This window comes from Amia ocellicauda, chromosome 2, assembly GCF_036373705.1.
Source record: "Amia ocellicauda isolate fAmiCal2 chromosome 2, fAmiCal2.hap1, whole genome shotgun sequence".
NCBI lineage: Eukaryota > Metazoa > Chordata > Actinopteri > Amiiformes > Amiidae > Amia > Amia ocellicauda.
The window spans coordinates 21016991-21035588 of record NC_089851.1 but is presented as its reverse complement, the minus strand read 5'-3'; the positions used below and the strand labels follow the sequence as shown (position 1 = coordinate 21035588).

Here is an 18598-nt window from a genome sequence, read left to right as displayed (position 1 = left end):
CATGGGGGAGGTATTTCTCTGAGGTATGAGCTGTCCTGTAGCCGAGAGTCAAATGACATCTTGTAACACTACTGATAAGAGTACTCCAGAATCGATTAAACAGTGTTTAAATGATAACCCCTGAAATACTACCCAAACAATTATATGACAAAAAGCCATGAAAGTGTCTGAATATTAATTACCTGCAGCTCATATGCTGTCCAGTGTGCTCACTGTTAAACCTGTCTACAAACAGCCACTCAAGGTAATACATTCACCCACACTCAAGGTTTTAATGCAAACATGGGAATAGCAGTCATTAAACTCAGTGTAATCTGTGTATTAATTAATTATTAAATCAGTGCTTGAGAAGATATGCATTTGTAACAAAGTGTTTATAAATGCAACTATAAGATTGAAACAGTCATATCACATACACATCATCATATTTAACTACACTATTGAGCAATGCAAGGAAAATACAAGTTATGTGTTTCACTGACATGCAACAGTTCTGTGTGTTCTACACTGTTATGTTTTAGATTTTTTTAAATTGCTACCTATAGCAATTACATGCAGCGCTTCACATACGTCATTTACTTGGTCTGTATGAAATTTACAGGAGGAGCAACTTGAAACATGAATTGATACCCTGCCTAAAAATAGTCAATTACATATCAGTCTTATGTGAAAATTGCTTCATAGAGCTGTATATGCCTTTTTAAAAACCTTTTAGTAATAATGCATTTAATGTTAAAAATGAAAACATCATCAATAAGATTTAAAGAAAGATTAGATGCAGTAATATATATATATATAAGCACTCATTTAGTTATAAATCAAAACTAAACTTACATAAGAGACATCACTCCTGCTATGAGAACTATGCCATAACGGAGCATTAAACATTATATATATATATATATATATATATATATATATATATATATATATATATGAAATATAAGAAGGATGAAAGAATCATGATGGTCCCCTAAGATTGTGGCTTCAGACCAGACGGTTTTGAAGCCCTGGACCTGGCCAGCTTAAGTTTCGCTCTCCCGGAAGTGGACTGTTTCCCCTTGTGAGAAGGTTTTCCTGAAAAATAAAGAAATCATTAGAAGGATGACAGCTATTCAACCTATTGAAACCCATGGGGGGCCAGAGTTAGAAAACTGCCACTGACGATTAGGAGCAAGTGTTTTAGCTTACAATCTCATGCGTTAAAAATGAAATGCATGAAAAAGGTTTGGTCAGCAGAGCCCAATATTTCAAGCAGAAATTATATATTTTTAAATTGCTTTAATAAATTAAATAATCATTTAGACTGACTATTTTGTAACACGTTCTTGTTCATCACTGGTTATTATTGGCAAACTATTCAGTATAGTTTGCAAAACAAATTTACTTCAATGGTGTTGATATAAATTGATTAACATTTCCTAGACCTTTACTACTGAAATTAGAAAGCTTGGTGCTTCATGAAGTTGTTCCCAAAACATGGAATATGTTTATGTATGAGCTCAGAGAGTTGCTTTCAGTATTGTGTAGAGAACAGCATTGTATTAAATAGAAGAAAACTCCATAACATCTATTGCTAACATATTACTTCCTGTAGTTGTCATACGTGACATTAAGCTGTAAATCCTACCGTGTGCAAGAATTTTTAGCTTCAGACTTGATAAGAAAATTGATTTTAAAGAAGCCATTCACTTCACCCATCTCTATGAGTTCTTTGTGCTTTTGAGTGTTTAATCTATCTCAAAGTAGTGTGTAGTAGATAATTTCCACATAAAATACTTTTGTTATTTAAAAAGAAAGAAGATTTGTGGTAAACTGGTAAATCAACAAAGTCATGTTTTATGTGCACTACAATGAAAAATAAATACTTACATCAGATACATCATTCATTGTTCTGTGTAATGTACTCACTGGTAACCAATAATCAAATGTGTTATGTGAGATGATGAAGTGAAACTAAAAATGTAGGATAGATCTAGTAGAGCTGTCAGGAAATTCATTCTGTGGATTAAACTGGATTTGTCTGGGCTTCATACATCATGAGGTGCAGTCTACAACCGACAGACAAACTTAGGAAGTCAGTGGTTACTGCTTTTCTCCACCCAAGTCTGTGTTTTGGAAGATTTGTGATCAACAGGGACAGGGAGTTGATACAGATGTCATCCCCCAGTCCAGGTGCTGAACTTCCATTGCCACCTGATTAAGAGACACAGGAATCCACACCTGCAGATGCTTACATATGGAGATCAATGCTGCAGCACAAATTACCCATCAAGCCTGTGGTCCATGCGTTGTTAATGGAGACTGATAAAAGACATGCTACATCTTTGAAAAGAAGAATGAAAATGCTCCGGGCTGGTCAGAAAAACTGTCAGTATTCGAAGTAAGCCATAATAGATTATTTGTACTGAGATCCTCAATGAAATGCATCCACTGGGAATATTGTCTAGAACTCAAACTGAAACAAAGAAAAGTAGTATTGTAAAAAAATTGATGTTGATCTGTTTACATAACACTCACCAGACCTCTGTATTAAGAGCCACCAGAGTCAGCATATTATTTATAGAGTTCCACACTCCCTGGTTTAATAATAGAGTCCCCATAAAACCCTATTAGCAATGCATTAAAATATACAGTACTGTGCAAATGTTTTAGGCATGTGTGAAAAAATGCTGTAAATTAAGAATGCTTTCAAAAATAGACATGTTAATAGATTATATTTATCAATTAACTAAATGCAAAGTGAGTGAACAGAAGAAAAATCTACATCAAATCCATATTTGGTGTGACCACCCTTTGCCCTCAAAACCGCATCAATTCTTCTAGATACACTTGCACAAAGTCAGGGATTTTGTAGGCATATAGTCAGGTGTATGATTAAACAATAATACCAAACAGGTGCTAATGATCACAAATTCAATATGTAGGTTGAAACACAATCATTCACTGAAACAGAAACAGCTGTGTAGGAGGAATAAAACTGGCTGAGGAACAACTCAATTAACAAGGTGAGGTTGCTGAAGACAGTTTACTGTCAAAAGTCATACACCATGGCAAGACAGCACAGCAACAAGACACAAGCTAGTTATACTGAATCAGCAAGGTCTCTCCCAGGCAGACATTTCAAGGCAGACAGGGGTTTCCAGATGTGCTGTCCAAGCTCTTTTGAAGAAGCACAAAGAAACAGGCAACGTTGAGGACCGTAGACGCAGTGGTCAGCCAAGGAAACTTACTGCAGCAGATGAAAGACACATCATGCTTACTTCACTTCACAATCGGAAGATGTCCAGTTGTGCCATCAGCTCAGAATTGGCAGAAAACAGTGGGACCCTGGTACACCCATCTACTGTCCGGAGAAGTCTGGTCAGAAGTGGCTTCATGGAAGACTTGAGGTCAAAAAGCCATACTGCCGATGTGGCAGTTTGTTCGCCGAAGGGCTGTAGAGCGGTACACCAATGGGTGTCTACAGGCAACCGTGAAGCATGGTGGAGGTTCCTTGCAAGTTTGAGGCTGCATTTCTGCAAATGGAGTTGGGGATTTGGTCAGAATGAATCGTCTCCTCAATGCTGAGAAGTACAGGCAGATTCTTATCCATCATGCAATACCATCAGGGTGGCATCTGATTGGCCCCAAATATATCCTCTAGCATGACAACGACCCAAAACATACAGCAGAAGTCATTAAGAACTACCTTCAGTGTAAAGAAGAACAAGGAGTCCTGGAAGTGATGGTTTGGCCCCCACAGAGCCCTGATCTCAACATAATTGAGTCTGGGATTACAGAAGAACTGTGGTTAGTTCTCCAAGATGTTTGGGCCAACCTACCTGCCGAGTTCCTTCAAAAACTGTGTGCAAGTGTACCTAGAAGAATTGATGCTGTTTTGAAAGCAAAGGGTGGTCACACCAAATATTGATCTGATGTAGATTTTTCTTCTGTTCACTCACTTTGCATTTAGTTAATTGATAAATATAATCTATTGACATGTCTATTTTTGACAGCATTTTTTTCACACCTGCCTAAAACTTTTGTGCAGTACTGTATAGGAATGTGTATGTGTGTGTGTGTGTGTGCACTTTAAAGTGTTCCTACCTTGGTCAAACCAGGCTTTCCAGGAAACATAAGTACAAGTGGTAGGTGGGTGAATACAACAGTGGCTACTGAGTATTTGCTCCTCACAATATACTGTCTGATAATTGATAACCTCTACAACTTTATGACTACAAATAGAAACATGGGTGTCTATCCATTATCATTGAAGCCAAAACATCGTTGGTAATATGATTCTTATACCTTTGCATTTCATTTTTAAGTTATTCCAGTAATTAATATAATGTGGATAATACTGCATTACACATGCACACACACTTGTAATTTGGAAGCTTACGCAATCAGTGCCTTTCATTTCTCTCTTATTAATTATGAATTTTCGTAAATGCCATTTCGTTTCTAATTCCAAGTGACGAACACTATTTTCCACTGTGCGCGGATGCCTGAGTTGTCAGATATTCCTTACAGAGCACAAGTGTTTCTGATTATCGCAACAAAGGGTCTTCAACATGCATTTTAAGTAGTGACTGTAAAATCCATTTGAGCACTAAGCCAATAACGAGCAGGAATCCTGAAGTAAAACAGGTATGCTGACAGTCACTGAACCCTGCTGCCATTTTTTAAGGTTTTGACTTTGCTAGACATAAGTACACATCTGTGCCAAATCTAGGTTATTAAGAGTCACAGGGATAATCTGTGTTGTTTGATTTTTTTCGTTGTTGTTTTTAAATCAGTTTTCCAGCTGTTGTGGGTTGTGTCTTTGCACCTGTGTGTGGGTCTGTGTATATTTCTAGATGTGCATTGCATGTTGTGTGTTGACATGTATGAGCTCAGGAGTATGTTTTGCATATCCTTATGGAGGACTTCTCTAAAGTACTTTAAACCAGAGAACAAACAGCCTTCTTCACAGTGTACTGTTTGATTGTATTTACTTAAAGTTTAGTGTGGTAACAATACTCTAATCATTTATTATAGTTCCCTTGTATAATTTGCATGGTGACTGGAATATTTTAAAATGCAGTCTGCTTGGGAGATCTGTTCATAATTATGAAGCATTCAGACGCAAAACACGAAATATGAAAATTTCTGTTTGGATAGTCACGCTATGCTGCGACTGTTGGAATAATGTGCAGTACCTTTGCAGTGCTCCTTTTCTGACTCTTTTCACCCTTACAGATTCTTAATTAGAAATGCCCTGGGAATCCTCTAAAACAATTAACTTTATGGTCACATTTTTTTTTATAAAAGCATGGCAACAGATGTTGAGAAATGTGACACCTAGGAAAGGCATAAAGTAATTTATAGTGTAAAATAGTGTAGAATTTAATATATTCACAAAATTAAAGTGTCTTGGAATGACCTACAACAAGCTAGTCAGAGATGAAGATAGAAGGGGTATCTTTTATAATTCAACACCATTTATTACTGGGCAAGTAACTGAGAAAATGTATAACTTTTATAAATCCAGCATTTTGCCTGAATGCTGCAGATCAAAACATATAGACAGAACCCCCTTTAATCCTGTTTTTCAATATTAGTATTAAAAACTACTGAACAAATAGAAAAGCCATTAAAGAAACAAATGGGACAATTTGATATGATACATATTTCTAAAGGAGAAAGAAAAACAAAATACAGACAGCTACAGTATTCCAGGTTGTTCTGGAAGTGTAATGTTTATTTACATTTTACATTCACATAAAAAGAGGACAAGATTTAATCAATGGAAGTATCATATGTTGGAATATCAAATTAATTGTAATTGTAAATCAGCAAATAATTAAAACTAAATTAGCAAATTTTATTAAGTTATATAGCCTAGTTAATATTACATTAAAACTATATTTTTAACATTAAAATCTCAGACTTTCACAGAACATTGTACTATAGAAAGTGCAGTTTATTTGTACAACCTCAGCTTGGTTTTATCCTGTAATTATTGTTTCTAATGCTGTCAGTTATTCTTTATAAGATATAATAGTACACATTATTTAAAAAATACAATTAGAAGAAACGTCACATGGTTGGTCTTGGCATATGGCCGTATAGTTGAAGTGTGTATCCCACAAGATCTTTTGCAATGATGTCAGAAGTTTTGAAACTTAATCAAATTAAATTATCATCATGTTTTGAATAATATGCCCTTTGGTTTTAAAATAATATATACCTTGTTTTTACTGAAGTGCTCCATCAGATCTGTTCATCTGTTCAAAGTCTGAAATCAAACTAAATTCCTCATGCTTTATTTTCTCCTGATTTTTCTACTATTATATCTGCAGCTGCCTATTTGGTAGCTTTTCCCTCTACTCCACCTGCACTCAGATTCACGCTCTGGACAGCTTGCCCAAGGTGTCCATGATCTTAAAAGACAAAGAGAAAAAGATGCCAACATAGAAAAAAATCGAATTAAGTTGTATATTACCCGAGACTTTCTAAATCTATTAAATATACGAGCGAGAGAAAGAAAGAAAACGTGTTTTCCAGATGCTGCAAAATACAACATCTGTCATGATTAACAGGTTATGAATATGTAAACTGAAAACCAGTAAGACCCCATTTGCCATTTTAGATTTCACAGTACCATAATGAAAAGAAAACCCATGAACTATAATCAAATTGAGATAACCTTTTTGAGCTAGTTACATCACTGGAAAATATGATATAAAACAGAGTAAACCAGCTATTTGTAGATTCCTACAGTGTTTCTTAAACTGACGTTTCAGTGTGATGTTTATTTTTATTATTATGATTATGTTGTTCTTAAAGTGGCTAAACATCTCTTTACGTCTACACCTGTATTTCAGTATCGTGAGCTCCTGGCACAACGGCCCTTTTTGCCTCAGTGAATCCTAATAGAATATACTTTTTTGCCTCAGTACATTAGATGAAGGTAACAGATATACAGTATACAGTAAACCCTTCAAGTAGAAACAAATTTTAAAATAAGTATCGTCCTAAATTACTATTAGATACATAAATGAATGCTTATAGACATACCAACTGATGAAAAGAAAGTATTTTTTTGTTATTATCTCAAGTATCATTATTGTACTATAATGGCAAAATACCTGAGTCTCTGGACTGAAAGATCGTGGACCGATACATGTTTTAGTATAAACACATTAAATTGTTTTCATTTGACAAGATATATCCAGGACACCTGTCTGGATGGTTGCTTTATTGTGCTTTCTAGAGAGTGAAACAGATGTGGTGCTATTTACATTAGAATCAAATTTGATTCAAATATCTCTGAATAAATGTGAGTGCGTTTAAAAACAGACATGCTATTCAAAATAAATAACCCTGTCATGTTTTGCTTTTATTGCTTGTTTGTTTTATTCTAGACAACAGCAGTAATTTGGACATGAGCATTAATTCAGTGTGACTGACTAACATGAAGGAAATGTGATGTTAAAACCATTGTTAAATGCAAAGAATAATATAAAGGTCTACTTGTTCTATATTTTTAACCCGTAATCTAATGTTTTATTTTAAAATAGGTACCATTCTGTTTACCTTGTATTCACCAAAATGTTTTTGGCACCTTCCAAGTAAAATATTTCCATTTCAGTCATTGTAACTGAATTTCTAAAAATAATATCTCATTCCTATTTTACAAAATGTGTTGGCAATACATACTCGCTGCAAATATTTTCCTATAATTTACAATTAGTAGAAATAATTTTGTGTGATTATAAAGAAGCATTCTATCTCTACAGAAAATGTTCAGGATATTGCAAGCTCCTTAAAATGTAAATTTCATCATGTTTTATAATGAATCTTGATCATTCAAGACTGTTGGATATTTGTCTCCATCAATTCAGAGTTTATCATCTCATGATTGTGGACAGTGCTCTGAGGAGAAACTGTACTGTGCCAATGTTTTCAGTTACATAATTACAGTAATGTTAAACAAAACCTGATAGGCAATGAAAACTGCAGGTCCAGGCCCAGACTGTGTGGCCTGCAGACATCTTACTAAATGTAAACTGTACTGAGATCTATTTTCCGATAAAACTTTAGCAACGTATAAGTTGATTATATAGAAAAGATCATTCACCTTTGGGCACTTTCTTTTTAAGATAAGCTTGTGTGTTGCTTATTTGAGGTTTCTGAATTGAAGACCAGATGTGCCCTGTTTCTGCAATACTGCATGTAATGTGTCAATGGGAAATAACATTTTGATGTCTAAATATTCATCACAGTTAGTACACACTGGCTGGTTCACATTATGTTAGTGAAGATGAGCTGTTTAGTATCATTATTATTAATAATAGGTAATAATGAATAAACATAATAATGGAGGACACCTGTATCCAAGGGTTACAATGAGAAAATATGCATTATAAATACAGGATGGAAAATATATAAAATTAATTAAATGTTAAAGGTTAGGAGGATTACATTGTCCAGTACATCGGTTTGCATGATTGAGGAAACAATACATTAAGGTGAGTAATGAGGAGGTGAGCACAGTGAGATGTCTGAAATAACCTGGTAAAACGGACTATTTCAAGCATAGATAAGTGTCATTAACCTTCATAAACAAGAGAACCGTCTTCATTGCAGTTACAGTGCTGCTAAATAAATACTCTCATGCAAAACAATGAAAAGACAAAGCTTTATGCATAGGGGCTGTAAGTGATGAAAATAGTTCTTTATTTGCACACCTGCACATTCAACTGAAATATGTAGTTTCTTAATAATATTGGGCGGGGGGGGGGGGGGGTTGTCATGGAAATGCAACAAGTGAATATGCCATAAGTAGGAGAGGACAAAAACACTTAGTGAACCTTGTGATATTATATACGATAGAGACACAAACCTTGGGAGACATTTCAGTGGGCAGATTCACTGGGGTTTTATTATGCATGTAGGGTCTTATTAAAAAAAAGGACCCCACTGTACATAGGCTTCTGGGAATTTGGGGATCAGAGAGAAGAGTGCCCCTTACTGGTTCACCAAACCATTCAAAAGACCGCAATCTGACCTTCTGCAAAGGTCTCCCATTCAAATACTTACCAAGTCCAGTCCTACTTAGCTTCTGATGTCTACCAAGAGGTGGCCTGGCAGTATGGCTTCACTGTAGCAGTATACCTGTATAAGCACTGCCAAGGTGCGGTATGTTGGATTCAGCCAAAGGTCTTTGCTCAGCACATTATCAGTGAATTCTGTCTCAGATCTGAAGCCTGTGAGCCTGAAAAATATACACAAGATTCATGTCGGTTCTCCTGTTGAAATATGTCAGCTGCTTCCCTTTTAGGATAGCAGTTTAAGGGTTTCTATATTTCTCCTTAAGCTAGGGTGTTTCAATTGTGAGTCAGGATGCAGACTGATGAGATTTCACAAATGATAGGGGGATTTGAGGGGAAATAGTTGCAAATTGAAATAAAGGATTTCTTTGACTTATCTTTAAATAAGATTACATTTAATTGCGCTGTAGCAATGGCAGCATCATTACACAAAGAATGTTTATTATATACAAATCATGTATATTTCATGTTCCAAAGCATTTTGGGGCATTCAGTTTCAATGTGCAAACTTTCTTCTATATGTACATTTATTTTTTTTATTTTTTATTTTTTCTGGACACATTTGCCACACGTAAGTCTCATACTCAGAGCAGTAGGGTTTGGGTCTGTAGCATGTATAACAAAGCCTCCTAACACTGGCCTGAAACCCCAGGATTCATGAAACACTATAAAGATGCTATTGACCTCAAGGTTAACTTATGTCAGGTAAGCTTCAGAGATAATGGACAAAGAGCATTTATTTTACAGGAGGAATGACAAGGCATATCCTTGCAGTTCAACTCCTCATGCATTGACAGATTTTCTAATTCACTGCAGATTCTCATAAAACTGGGTGGCCAGCGTTAAAGGAATCCAACAGAGAGGCCATTGATACTGGGTGGGATAGAGGTAAACCCAAATTAACCTGGATTAATTTAAAGTAGTAAAGGGTCTTTACATCAGAATAAAATGAAGATCAATAAATTAAATGTTAGGTCAAGATGTCAAGTAGCTGCGATGAAAGACCAACATGTGGGAAGTTTGCGTTTGCAGAAGGAAAGATTCTTAATTACATTATTCTCATTAAGAAGTACTGCCATGTGTTTTTTCTTAATACGCACAGACAACTTTTATAAACATTTATGTCTAACAAAAAATCCTGAGTATTTATCTGATTGGTGTTTAGGTTATCAAATTTAAGAGGATATTTTTTAAAGAATAGCTTCTAAGTTTAAAGCCAATATGTTCTTTATTATTGAGAGTTACTTCCGTCCCACACCTTTTACGTTCTGTTGTAATCTGTATTAACAAATACATGGGTGTAAAGCATATGTTAAAATCTTTATATAATATATGATTAAAGCATACCATGCATACTGAAAAAGTATATCAAATAATGAAAGGCCAGAATCTGTTTATGAATAGAGATACTTAATTTGTATGTAAATAATTAAAAAATAATGGGCTCTATACTTCAGCAGTACTAAATTACATTCAGTCTTATAGGGATGATATAGACTTAATGTACAGGCCCATAGACTTCGCTGTAGGTTGCTGCCACTGACTTGTTCTGTATTTAGTTGGACAAAAAACAGGCACTACCAGTACAAAGCTATTTCCATTCTGGACTGAGTTTGCTTTCTTCTTGAAAATTAGTATACTCTATACTGCCTGCTGTTTTAAGGTCTCAGGGCTTCACTTGAAAGATACGTTGCTGACACAGGGGCAGGCATTTTGAATCTTCCTCTTGCCTCGCAGACTGTACGTTTCATGCTCTGGGAGATGGTTCATTTGGAAGTGAACAAAATAAAATAATGCATTTCTTGGGAGACTAATTTTACAAATATGCAAACAAAATACTTCCACAGATTACCATCATTGTTTATATAGGCCACTTTTAATCTTAGCCACAGGGGAAATACCTGTACAGTGTCAAAGTCATATATTGTGTTACACACTGAGCATAGCTACTATGTACAAAATAAAATATGATCTACTAGCTCCAGAGGGAGCCGTGCTTTGTTCCAGATGGGCTGGCATTGGAACAGATTAGCTTGTTCCCTGCCAGGCCAGAGGCCTGGCAAAAGCACATTAACATCCTTCCTTCTTTTTTTGGACATACTTTTATAATTGCCTGTCTTCAGGTACAAGGTGCTCACAGGAAGTCATCAATCTTTCATGAAACTAGTCTACCATTTCTTAATTCAGGACAATAAAAGCTCAGAGAGGCACGTATACTCATGCCATTGTATGCTCTGGGAGAAGGGGAAGTTTTAATGGAGGATAAATTTGATCAAATGATAGCAGAAGATAATAAACCAGTTGTGTTAAAGAGAATAAAGTAACAATGGGGGTAGAGGGAGAAACAGTTGCCTTTTTCCTCCCCCCTTGCTCTCTCTCTCTCTCTCTCTCTCTCTCTCTCTCTCTCTCTCTCTCTCTCTCTCTCTCTCTCTCTCTCTCTCCTTCACCACACAGGGGGAAGACCAGATGATATCCTAGACAATTATTAAATATTCCAGCTGCTGGAGACGTCCTGGTCCAGGTTGTCTGTGTGCTGCAGATAGGATCCCTCCAACAGCTGCACAGAGGAGCACATTCAGTCCAGCTGGAGGGCTCCGGAGACAGATGCCCCGAAACAAAAAACCTCAAATACCTGCCACCTGTTGCTCCCAAATGTACACAAGAAAAAAGACCTTTTGATTCTATTAATGACCCCCAAAAATAAAGCACCAGTAAAAAAGAAAAAGAAAATTGAATAAAATTGACAGGTAATGCTCAATATGGTTAATTGTTAATGAATTAATTAATTGTTAAGGTGTCTAGAAATTAAATCAGCAAGAGAAAAATATATATATTTAGTATGCTGAGAGCTGTCTATCTGGTCTAGTTTAATTCTTCTTTGTGTATCCAGGAACTAGACTATTTCCAGTGTAAACTGGTCCCGGAAGCTGAGGAACACAAGGGCCTTTATTGTCTCTGGTCTGCCTGAAAGTTCATCTAGATATTCTGCAAGTGTGCTCGTGCTGAAAAGTCAATCAGATTTTTCCCCTTAGCTTGAATTTCAGCATTTTCTCATGGACAAATTAGATTTTAGCTTATGATTACCCACCCCAGAAAAAGGTAGTGCTTTGAATTGAGAAATTGTGTGGTTAACAGTTTAATTCTTAAAGTTCATTTCTACAAATGCCATTTTCAGTTAATGTATTGTATTGTGTTACATTTTTATATAAAACCATTTGAATTAAAAAATGGCCAAACAGACATTGTAAAATATATTCATATGGAAGTGTCATTAACTAAGTAGCTTGGGAACATTAATAGAAAAGTTAAATAAAGGGGTTTTACAAATAGATTATAAAAAAAGAAATGTGAATGTTTCCTTTCCTTTTGGCAAGTAGGGGGTGATAAAAAATATCTGCTCTAATGATATTATTAACTGTCACACATTTTTCATTTCAGACTTTTTCCTTTGCTGTGGTAGCAAAGATGCTTCTGGAGAGAATCACGTGTGGAAAGGTGAAATGTGGCCAACACGAGTCAATGTAATCCATTCCAGACATATGTGTAACACTAGAAAAGCAGGTGCAAACAATTGAACCAGCTGTCAGTAAGCTGCAGTGATCTCTTTTGATATCTTAATTGTTAGTCAATCCAAGTGCAACTTTGGCAACATCACTGTCAGAGCAGACTGCTCCCCACACATCTGTCAGCCTTTTCCTTTTGTTTTCAGAGGGCGCTGATAAGTGCGAGTCCACCGTATCCCGGCATCTTGAACTAAATTAGGCCCGATTACTGCAGTTTCCGTTTCCCCACAGCCTGGTCAGGTAGCTGACAAATGCTCATAATTGCTGGAGTTTAACTACTGTGTGCCATCTACTGCACCAGCTGAGCCCCAGCTCGCTCTCATTAACATAACCAAGACGAACACTTTACCATGTGTCACACTGAGAACACATCTGTTTGACGACTGATCAAAGAAATGGAACGATAAAATACACACAGCCTTCACATTGTCCTTAAACTTACAAGGCTTTTACAACTTTGCATTCTCAACTGGGAAATGTCTCACTGTAGTACTTTTGAAATGAACTGTAATTCATGTCATGTTATTTTTTTTTTTTGTATAATATCAAGGTACAATATAAGTATCTCCATATGTATGTGTTTTGAAAATTATATTTCTTGTTCACCATGGCAATACACAGCTGCTAAATGTAAATATATTTACTTTATTGTGTGATTTCAGATTTCACATGATATATATATATATATATATATATATATATATATATATATATATATATATATAACATATATATATATATAGATATATAAGGGGTTACATGGTATTAAATGAAACTTGAGGCCAGACTCTTGGGCTCGCTTAAAACCATTACAGCTATAATCTAACTTGTTCACTTTGTACAGGCAAATCCATGAGCAAGCAAAACTACTGCTTTGGTAATAGCAGATATCTGGTATCTGTCTTCAGACCTTCCCAATCAAGATGTTACGTTGCTTTTGTCTGCTGTCTGATATCTTGGACATGACACAGTTTTCTGCATTTCCATCTCAGCCTCCTCACAAGTATTACATCTCTACAGTTTATACTGATCCCGTCCGTAGAACTGTTCTGGACTGATCTTTACTTTGAGGACTGTTCAGATTGATATATGGACTTTCTTTGTCAAACCACTGCCTGCAGAAGGTTAAATCTATACACATTCAACTTTTATTTAAATTAGTAGTAAAAATCATTTGGGTGTTTGCAAAGTTTGAATTCCATTAAGTGTCTCTTAATTTGTGTTTTTTGTTATATTGCCTGCTTGTACCCCTTTTGGTAAACCTCACCACCCAGAGTGTCCTCTCTTGGGATCTGAGAGCATTTGATTATAGGTTGTTTGTTTTTTATTACTTGTTGCTGGGCTGGACTAGCACTATGGCCCCAAACTGTGAATGTGACACATTTCCATGGACGAACTCACCTATCATCACAAGTTTGTTGGTGATCAGTCACAACAATGGACTTTTTCCTAATGATCTGCCAGATAAATCGGCATTCCAGTGAGTAAGTGATTGATACTGCTTTTGTTTCTTAGCCTCATCCTAATGAACACAGGTGAGGGGGTGGAAGAGAGATAAAGAAAAGCAGACCACAGGTTGGGCTTTTGCTAGCTTTCTGCTGGGAGGCCTAAGTTGATCATGACAAAGGAAGGCCACTATTTGACTTCCTGAAATACGGCAAGTATTTAATTGTAGAGAGTGGGTGGACTTGCTCTGCAACCACTGTTTCTCTAATTGCTCTATGTGAAATGGTACAGAGTCATCCTGAAAGATGCAGCTGTCAGTGTCTTCAAACTGATCCACAGTTGTTGTCGACAGTTTGCTTTGTAAGAAGTTGATGTAATTATATTTACAAATTGCAGATGACTCACACAGGAGTATGAAATGCACCCCCCACATCGTTTGACAAGCAGAAAATTACACAGACATAAGGTGGTCAGGGTGAAATTCTTCACCATTGGAGCCATGGAGGTTCAATTCAGACTCAAGTGAATCACAGACATCTTCTATTCTGCTGTTTTGATACGGTCCATTTGATGGGGTAAGTAGTTTTACAGTAAAAACTGTGCCGCCAATTGTGTAGACAACAGCCATCTTGTAACTGTCACAGCACTGGCTGTTACTCCTGCATATTCCTCCCATACAGTTTTCCATTCTGTAGATTGAGCGATTTTTCTAATGAATTTCTTAAAAACTAGAATGCATTTCACAACCACTTACATCCGTTTCCTTTCTTCCAGACTGCAGTCCTTGTTTCAACAATTTTCAAAACAATAGGCCGCAGATGATTGACCTAATTTAAACAGATGATCATGCTGACTAGTGACAATGTGAGTGCTTAAAATTGTTGTCCTACTACTGATTCTCATTGTTAATTGTTTTACTACACAAAGTTGGTGATGGAACCAAAGTTGTAATTTTCATCACAGACTACTCTTTACCAAAATTGCATTACATAAAATGTTGTTGAAATATACTATTATTCTGCAGGTGTTTCCCAAATTAATCAGATTAAAGTGCACTGAGATGCTTAATTGTTGAATATCCTTATGTTTGAAGAAATCCTTTTCTGGGCTGGTAAATATGAAAAGAGAATTTGCCACTGCTCTCTAATTATACTCATAGGAAACAATTTAATAAGTTAATAACAACGTACCTGAGATAGACTGGGCTGGGTTAAGCCTGGGTTTTCTGGTAGCAATTACAATACTGTTATTGCCACTCTAGTTTTCCTGTAATTTCTAGGCCATCTTGCTTCCAAATTACAAAAATGAGAGTGAAGTTCAATATTGTTATACTTAATCTTGTCTTGTTAAAAATCAAAGGCATGTCTGCATTATAAAAGGCCAAGACATTCTGAACAAAAAGCAAAAACAAAAAAAAACATGTGGAAAAAGACGAAGTTGATTAGGTCACTTTTCTTTGTGACATTGGTGCTTATCATCATTAATTACATGATGACTGAAGCGAAGACAGATCAGCATCTATATTATTTAAGTTATTGGTTGAAGGAACTAGGCCTGGAATCCAAACAAGTCTATGTTTCCTAAATGTATGGAAGTCTTTCATTTTGTTCTCATCCTTCCCTTAAAAACACAAACCTCTCCTGCTCTTCTGTGCTTTTTCTGGACACATATTTGTATTCTGGAGCCATCAACACAGACGTTAATGTTTTTTTTCACAGTATAGTTAGAGGGTGAGTCATGAAACAGACTGAGATTTTGAATAGCTGTCAGTTACCTGCACACATCTGATCTGCCTATAGGCTGCCGGAGCAGATGGCTATCACTTTTCAGTTGTGAAAATGTAGCTTGTATAAACATAGTCTAAGTCATGGTGTCTTTAATATCCCTTTATATATTTAGGCAGCAGTGAATCTAAAAGACTTCAATGTGGGCTGCTCTTTTTTTGCCTGTCATGGTCTAGCACTCCTGTGAAAATCATTAAAAAAGTGTATTAAGCCATCGCTTCCTGGTGCAGCAGCAGGTGAATATTTTTGTCTGAACAAATTTGGTTATGCATTTTTATGGCTACCTAGCAACAGAAAACAGGAAAATCTTAGAGCATGATTATTGTGGATGCTGGGAAGATATGTACGTCAGTCTCATACAGGACATGGTACAGACAGGTATTTTTTTTTCTCTTTTTTCCCTGTACTAAATGGGTTCGACTGTATAAACCAAATAAACCTTTGACAAAGCCCCCTTGTTATAAGGAGTACGGTGCATGGCTTTTGGTCCGAATGGCATTACACAGTAGTTATCTATACTTACAAACACTTTAGCATTTGTCTCTATGTTAATACCATGGTTCGTCTGTGTTTGTTATGTAAAATCTTTTGAATTAATATTAGCAATAAATAGAAAACATATAATTTAACAATTTTAGTATTTAAGCATTTTTCTCCATACCTATTTATACAGCTCTAAAACCTCAAATATTTATCTGGGTAATTGTGGTAGAGATTAAAGTTTTACTGTGAACCTGTAGTAGAAATACAGATTGCTGTGATGTCACCAAAAGTTGTGAATTTTAATACGAGAAAGAAAATTCTTAATTCTAAAGAAGTATGGAAATATATATGTTAAAACATTTTCTTGTAAATTGTGGTTTCGTGTGTTGTCTTTTTACAATCTTGAAAGCCATGACAGTTGTATTTAGGTTTAAAAATGTCTTGACTGAAATCCGATCTTACTTTTCTTACCAGGGTTTTTTTGCTGTTGTTCTTGTGGAATTTGATGTGATGTGATCTGTGCTGTTCGGCCTCAGCCTCTCTGATTACTAACAACAGCCAGGAATTCTGTGGCACTGGAGGCCTGGCAGTTACACAGGGAAGTTGTACTTGCAAGACTCCCAAACCCCAAGGCGGATTTTCTTTAACTTAAAAACACAACATGGTATGAGATCGAAAAATACAACACGACAATCATATCCCTACAAGGCAGATTTCATTAAGTCTATAATGTCAATGTAATGAGTCAAAAAGAGAAATGAATCATTCTATAGACCGCTCGAGTTGTTAAGATAAAACAAATCTTTGCAGACTTGGATGACATTAAGAAAAATAAAAAAAAACAGTAAGATATGAATTGCAAGTGTGGGTTGACTGGAAATGTATTGTACTGTACCAAACAGTAGAATCAAATGTAGGGCAAATGTTCAGTTAATTATACATTTTGAAGACTCGATGCTATACATTTTTGTTTCTTGCATTGATTCGTTTGTTTAAAATATCTTAATATAGTTTGCTAATGAACTGTTTTATTAAATAAATATACCTTACAGTTAATTAACTTAACAGTCAAATTACAAAGACAATAATACAAGTATATTAGTATGTTCTTATAAAGTAAACTATAGTATATCTTGAATGTATAATAACGAAAAAGGACGATCAGATCTCTGGCATTAGTTCTTAATCCCAATTTAATTTCCTTGAAACCATCACGTGAATTAAAGGACATTATTCTAAAGTATTAGCCATCCTTGCCTCCAACTTTTATAATTTTCAAGGTAGAAATTAATGGATTAGTCTTTTTTTCCATTTTACCCCAAAATAAATATTGCTTGGGAATTGAAGACGCATTTATGCATGTCAGGTTAAATAAGAACAAGAACTGTCATTGACTTCACAAATAAAATACATTCATAACATTTCAAAACCACTTGAAAATGTCCTTAGTTTGTAATAGCTCAGTGAAACATTAGTGCTTCATTATGTGTATTAGTTGCTGTTTAAGAAAATATTTAATTGATAAATGAACAGATTTTATTTCTGCAAATAAAGCCAGCTAATAAATGACCACCTTCTCTTTCCTTAGTGTTTAAGAAAAATATATTAATGTCTGTATTTACTTGGATATCTACTGCATTTAAGTTCATTTGGGAAATAATTTCAATTGAATTAGAGTTTATAATCAACATTTAACTTAAAGAAAGGAGAAATTAATAATGTTAAATCAAATCTTGCTCATTCCATCCAACACTAAAGCATGTCACCTGATCCTGTATCTCAAGATAAAAGTCTTTGCAATTAAAAAATGGCATATACTGCTTTTAATCTGACAACGTGGGATACACTAGTCAGCAATATGAGACTCAATGGGTGAAAATTGCATTTTTAAAACCAATGTTTCTTTTCACAGATTTTACAAGCTTGAGGCAATCAGCAATTTATTCTTATTTTAAAACCACTGAAAAACAGGTCAGTAATTCAATTGTATATATATAATACAGAATATAGATGTAAAAATACAAGCGAACATATAATATTGGAAACAAACAAACAAAAAATAAGAATAAATGGGAAAACATAATACTGTAACATTATTAATCTGTTGATTCTTCATTCATCCCTTAATAAAAACATAAAATTAAAACATGAATCCAATAAATGTTCAATCTCAAGAAATATTGAGATGGAATATACCAATACATAAACACATAATGTAATATATATATATATAAAAATTACA

General features: G+C 35.2%; 1 long non-coding RNA gene across 1 annotated transcript; it reads left to right on the top strand.

Annotated features, from left to right (window-relative positions):
* Window positions 1-14417: 14417 nt before the first annotated feature.
* LOC136712596 (uncharacterized) lies at window positions 14418-17830 on the top strand. Its single transcript, XR_010804854.1, has 3 exons — window positions 14418-14664; window positions 14864-14953; window positions 16831-17830. It is a non-coding gene; the product is annotated as an uncharacterized LOC136712596 (long non-coding RNA).
* Window positions 17831-18598: the final 768 nt, after the last annotated feature.